This window comes from Dipodomys merriami, unplaced genomic scaffold, assembly GCF_024711535.1.
Source record: "Dipodomys merriami isolate MVZ:Mamm:240054 unplaced genomic scaffold, mDipMer1.0.p SCAF_2537, whole genome shotgun sequence".
Classification (NCBI taxonomy): Eukaryota; Metazoa; Chordata; class Mammalia; order Rodentia; family Heteromyidae; genus Dipodomys; species Dipodomys merriami.
The window spans coordinates 24,288-31,497 of record NW_027203979.1 but is presented as its reverse complement, the minus strand read 5'-3'; positions in this window follow the sequence as shown (position 1 = coordinate 31,497).

The window sequence follows — 7,210 nt, the reverse complement described above, 5'->3', positions numbered from 1 at the left end:
CACACTATCTTGCCCATGTAATTGTAACCCCTCTGTACCGCATTTTCACAATAAAAAAAGAAAATAAAAGAAAAATGAGTATACATTAGAGAGACTGCAAAAATAACACTAGCGTTTTTACTGTCTCTACCTATTAATGTAATTTTATTTATTGGTATTGAAACTCTCCTCTTGTTATTATTGTATATAATCCAATTCAGTTTATAACTGTATTCAGTGTGGGAACTCTAGCTTCAAAGAATTGTAAAGATTTTTTTTTTCCTTTTCGATAACCTTATCATTGTCAGGCTACACTGTGGTCATCATTATCATCTTTATCAAAATTATTATTAGCGTCATAAGTGCTAAATAGTGAAAGTCTTATATGTCCCTATGATTTTTCTATTATTTTCTTTTGATTAGTATTTTTTTTAATTTTATTTTATTTTATTTGTGAACACACTGTACAGAGGGGTTACAATTGCATGGGCAGGATAATGCGTATATTTCTTACCAAGCATTGCAGCCTCTTCCTTTGGTTTACCCTTCACATCCCTTCCCAGCCTCCCCCCCAATCCCAATGCTTCTCCTTCCCCCCCTTCCCCCCTCCCCACACTGACGTTGTAAAGCTCATTTTGGACATGACAACTTGTACTTCTCATTGTTGCAACATGTCCACCTGTATGCTTAAACAACTGGTTTTTCCCCATCTCCTCCACAAGTTATACTGACATCAAATATAGTGAAAGCAGGGGTTATACTCTGGAGGAGGAACATACAAAGCAACAAAGAGATAATCTTATAAATGCGTTAGAAACACGTGCATGAAAGAAAAAAAAACATTAAAATACATATCTAAGGGTTCATTTTCCTGACATCACATTATCTGACCTTTTCTGTTTGACTCATACGTATACCAGATATTGCAAATAAGGGAAACCATGGGACCTATGTTTCTTTGGGCCTGGTTTAACCGTGCATGCATCCATATTAAAATTTTGAACAAATAAAGAAACAAAAAAACTAAACCATATCATGTGGCTTGACTATGAGTTTATAATAAATTTTGGAATAGATTTTTGAAGCATTGCTAATTCTTAACCAGTATGAATTATCTTCCTCTCTCCCCCTCATTATACACAAATAGTTAAGAGTTTGGACAGAAGTTTTTCAAGTAATACACTGTAAATATTATTACAATGTCATAAGTAGATCTAAAATTCCCTTGAAAGTAAAAGCTCTACTTTCTATTGAAATATTAGTCATTTTATTCTAGGAAACTTTTACAAAAATAGACTGTATATCTTTGAAATATAAAAGTTCAAAAATAGTAGCAAAATTTTTTAGAAAGAGTCTGTCTTCAGAAATATTTGTATATATAAATATTAATGTTATGTGTAGAATGACATATATTTTTAGAGATTGTCATCAGAAATATATACAATATCTAAATTTATGTGTAGAATGATGTACACTATAGCGAAACAAAAATCTTAAAACATAATTAAAATAAAAAAAAATATCACACCAAGTGCCAGTGACTCACTCTTATAATTCGACTTATTCTGGGTAATGAGATCTTAGAAATGTGTTTGAAAGTGGCCCAGACAGAAAAGTACTTGTTAGATTCTTATCTATAATTAACCACTAAAAACATGAATTAGCTCTGTGCCTCAAGTTGGAGATTGCTGTCCTTGAGCATAAAAAGTCTTAGGGATAATGCCCAGGCCTTTCAAACAACAACAACAACAACAACAAAATGTATCACATTAATTTCACAAAAGCATCTTTTAACTGCTGGAACATTTCTTAGAAACATGAGTACATGCCCCTGGAAAATGTTAAGTAAAACGTATAGAATATTTATGTCTATGTTAAAGACATGACTATTTAGATCGTTTAAGATATTTAGGTAATGATAAGGTATTAAGAATAATGATGGGTAGGTAATATTTTGGGAGTGGTTTGTCATTCTATTTTATGATAGGAATAGAATGATATTTATAATGGTTATATAAAATTACTCTTGCTTCATATTTGAATTATAATAAATGATAAACATTTTTAAATGTTTCCAATGGAAAGGAATATCAATTCTTATGTAATTTCAAAGCAACTGAGAAAATTATTCCAAGGCTGGTTTGCTCAAAGACTATATTTCTTTTCTTGTTCTAGTTTTCATATGTTCATAGAAATTAAAATTCCCAAAATTCAATGGATTTTGGCATTCAGGAACATCTTCATAGATACTAATATTGGAATCCCTTAAGTGGAATAGTTTATTTCATTTGTTACTTTCACAAATAAATCAAGATGATAGTGTATTTTGTTTCTTCTCACTGCTATTGGCTCTTATCTTGAGAATACTTTTTCCCTAGCAAAGTAGAGAAAAACAATTGGATTGACCAAGTAACATATGGCTTTCATAAGATGCAGATGCATAGATTTGTGTCTTCTGTCCTTTGCCAAAAGTTTCTTCCAGAAAAGGTTATCAATTATTTATAAGTGTTGCTTAATTTCTAGGTATTCCAGTTATCACATACACTTTTTGACTGAGTTATCTCTGAATAAACTCAAAATAAACAGACAAAAAATCCTCAAAATGAACGGTAATCATATTATTGTTTTAAATGTTGCAGTTTACAAAGTTTTTAAGCAAACACAGAAAATATCTTTTTAGGTATTCTGCATTTTGTGTGAAGTATTTTAGCAATAGTTTTTTTTGCTGACATGTAATTCACGTGAAATATATTATCTCCTTTTATTGAATGCATTTTAGTGCTTTGGACGTGAATTGTACAATCATAGGTTTTCAAAGCCTAATTTTCACAAATTTGCTTTTCTTCAAATAGAAATGCTCCAAATTTTAGAACAGACATTAAAGTAGATATAAAATTCATTTACAGGAATTATCAGGCATACATCCTATATAGTGAGCCTTTTCAAAATTTGTGTTTTGGGATTATTTCCAGGGTCTCACACAAAGTATTCAAGTGCATTCTCAATGAACCACATTCCCTGTCCAAACAAGTTTTCTACTTCTCTTTAATACATACATAGACGTGTAATGGATAGAACCTATTCATTTCTCTTTGACCTTTTGAAAACTTGCTTCCTTTAATGATTGTAGTATTTTACAAATTCATTTGCTATGTGGAGTATATCAATTTCTCCACAAGTGTATTACTATATTTGTGTCATCTTTTTATATTATGGTCCTACTAGTGAGCTTTCTCTTTATTTATTCTTGGATACTAAAGAGGAACTTATTTCATATGCTCCTACTATTTACATATGTTCTTTAAAGAAATATCCTATTTGGGGTAAAGTTATATGGAATTAGGAGATATAAAAATATTTAGACTCAGAATGATTGTAGCATTAACATTGTAGCATTAACGAATATGTGTCCTCTATCTGTTAGATATGTTTTCACTTCTGTTATATTGTCCTTTCAATTATGAAAGATTATAAGTTGATATTATCCAGTTCATTCTTGTTTTTCTTTACACACTAATGTTTTCCATGTCATATTTTAGAAACCTTTACTGATCCAATGCCATGAATTTTTATGTTTATGTTTTATATGTTTTTATATCTCACATTTACTTTGCTAATCATTTTTTATTTAAAATTTTTAAATTTTTGTATAAGGATTGAGGTAGTAGTATAAGAACTTTTTTTTTAAATCTAGGGAGACAATAGTGCCACTACACCCATTTAAGATTCTATTTTTATTTCATAAAGTCATGGCATCCTTTTCAAAATCTATTGACCATAAATCAGTGATTTTTTTATTGTGAAAATACCATACAGAGGGGTTACAATTACACAACAGTATTAACCAAAGCATACTATTTGCAGAGGAGTATTTAAAAGGTGTAATTTGTTATAAAATTGAACTTTTAATCCAACAAAATGAATACCAGGAATCTATCACTTGGAAGATGTGAGGGGAAGTCAAAGGGAAGGAATAAAGAGAGTTATGGAGGAAGAGAGTGAAGACATAATATTCAATGCAGATAGTATGAAACTAGAAAACATGAAATTAGGGTGAGGTTTGGAAGAGTATGGGAAGGTTATGTAAAGATCCATTGTACTTACAAACTGATTTGTGGAATGGAAAATTTTTTGAACAACTATTTAATAAAAATATAATTGAAAACAATGGAGACATCTGATCTTAAACTGCATTCTCTTAAACCATGAATCAATATAATAGTTTCCTCCTCAGAAATTTTCTTTGCAGGCATTTTCCTCATAATGTAAGAAAACTGACCAATGCAATGAATATCAATATATCACATTGCAAATTATAAATAGACACAATATAAAAATCACAGTAAAAATGTTAGAATTCATCACACGATAAAATAACAGGTAGAAAGTATCAAATGCTGAATGATAGTTTTTCCAAGTACTTTACCTATGGTATCTAACTTAATCCTCACAATAATCCCATAAAGTGGAACTACTTCCATTTTTAATTGTCAGATGATGTTATTGAAATCTTCAGAATTGGAATTACTAGTACAGCGTTGCACGCATGGTAAGTGTTAGCCTGAGGCCCATCTCCCACTCTATCAAATAACCTCATTTTATTTTATGACTAAAATACCAGCACTTAGTCTACTAATTCTAGGAAAATTTCCCAGAATTATTGTGTACACTCTAATAATATTTGACTTTATTTTGTTAGAAAATAGGTAGCTGTAATATGAAAACTCTAAGCTCATAATCAATTTAAACATCCCTGGTGAAAGGAACTGCTAAAGTATAACATTCTTGATTTCTAGCTCAAAATAGTAGAAATCATATCTGTCCCTTCACTCAACACTGCACTGCCTGGGGACCCCATCTCTGTTTAACACACTCATACCGAAAGAATGTCCTGCCCAATTCTCGATGGAAACAGATTGCAGGAGTTATGGACCAATAATTTCCACAATTTAGCTCCCCTAGGTTGTTTACCATTATAAATATTTTGATTGCTTTTTATACACAACATTCTGAGGAAAATGTACTACTTTAAAATGTTATTAAGGGCTGTGAAGGTGGCTCATTGGTAGAATGCTTGCCTTCCATGCATGAGGCCCTGGGTTCGATTCCTCAGCAACACATAAACAGAAAAAGCTGGAAGTGGAGTTTATGCCCCACAAACAAAATAAAATAAAATAAAATAAAATAAAATAAAATAAAATAAAATAAAATAAAATGTTATTAAAGCAAGACTAATATAAAAATCATCTTTGACCCCAGATAAATATTTTACCTTTCATATACGCCAAAATGCAGTCTGAACTATCATTAATGTCAGGAACAAAAGGTTAAAAATCATAGACCCAAGACCTAAGCATGAATTAAAGACTCTCCACCTTGTCAATACAATTGGTTAAAAAAGTCATCAATACTATTGCATTTAAAAAATTTTCTTATGAAATGAAGATTCAATTATAAACTATTAACACTTGAAAATAACTCATTTTCTTGGGAGTAGGACACAAAGCACAAGATTAATCAGAATCATTTTAAAGGACTTTTATTTATACTACAAATTCACTCCCATAACTACAATGATATGAAAAATAACTGAAGTACAAAAACAGAAAGGAAATAATTTAATTGCATCATCTACATTCAAAGGACTCTGTTAATAGAAAACAAAGTTAAACTAATAATTAGCTAACCAAATTCACTTACATTCTTTTATTCTATTTCATTTAGTTTCATAAAAACTGGATTTTCATAAGATTATGCATAAAAAGCCTATATACCCACATACATTTTCAGATCTTTATATTTATTTCAGAAATGTCTTTAGCTCTATAGTCAATGAACTGAAATAATACTAAAATATTCAAAGGGTTTTCCGAAATTACAAGACTCACTCTCGGATGTTATTTATATTGGAAAAGATATTCAAAAAGCCTTATTTGTTAAGTTGTGATAGTTACTCCCACAAAAGAGCCATTAGCCCTTTGCATGTACAAAACAACTTCAGATACATCCACTATCTGGAGATGACTCATGCTTTTTGTTCGTTTGTTTTTGAAAGAAATATCTAACAAGCATATCAACAATACTGATTTTCAGTCAATATGATGGGATATTCAAACTTGATAAATATGAATATATATGATCTTACAAAGAAAGTTATTTTCAAAAGAAAGCCAGAAAAATTTTATCCACTTTGTGTTTCACGGGTATAACCAGAGAGCAATACTTATTTAGTCCAGTTGGTCAAACTCACTCCATGAGCATATGTTAAATGTATAACAAATTTAAGAGGTCAAATACATATTTTGAACCGACAGTCATCATACAGCACTAATTTACTACCTAAATATGTCTGATTCTTCTCACCTAACATATAATAAGAGCTGAAAGCAGTCTCTTTTATCTAACTTAATATGGTAAATCCTTTGATTCTGATGATATTATTTGACAAATAAAATGTACAGAAGAGTGGTCCAACTGAAATGACATGAGAGAATACTGATAAATAAAAACATTGCAACAAAGTTAGCACTTTTCAGCCTCACCCTGTCCACATTGGCAAGCAACATTGCAAAAGCACATGCACACATAAACACATACACACATATGCACACATGTAACACACCTATACATACATGCTAAATTCAGGATTTATTGTACCAAAAAAGTTCAAACAAAAAATTAATGATTAGTACAAATAATAATTTGTCTTACTACAAAAAAATACACAATCCACTCACCACAGATGTTACATTTTACCTGCCTATCGACATGTGACCACTTAATTTATATTTAATTACTTAATTAACGAATTAATTCAATTATTTGTTTGGTGCTAATACTAAGGCTGGAACTCAGGGCCTGTCTCTATCCCAGAATTTGTTATTTTTTTGTTTTAGTTTTCTCAAGGATATCATTTTACTGCTTGTACCACAGCTCCAGTTCTAGCTTTTGTTGGTTTATTTCAAAGCAGAATCTAATGGACTTTTATTTTTGGTCTGGTTTCAAAGCACAATCCTCAGATTTCATCTTTCTGATTAGCTAGGATTAATGACATGAGCCACCAGTGTGGCTTCTGCTTTTTCCTCTATAGTTATCTAATGCACATACTTAGTAAGTTAAAAATGAGAGTATAGAAGCAAGATGTACATGATGATTTTGTCCTGTCAGAAATTCAAGTTAGTAATGTAAATTTCTTCTTAAGAACATACACAAAAAATAACATGATATAGTA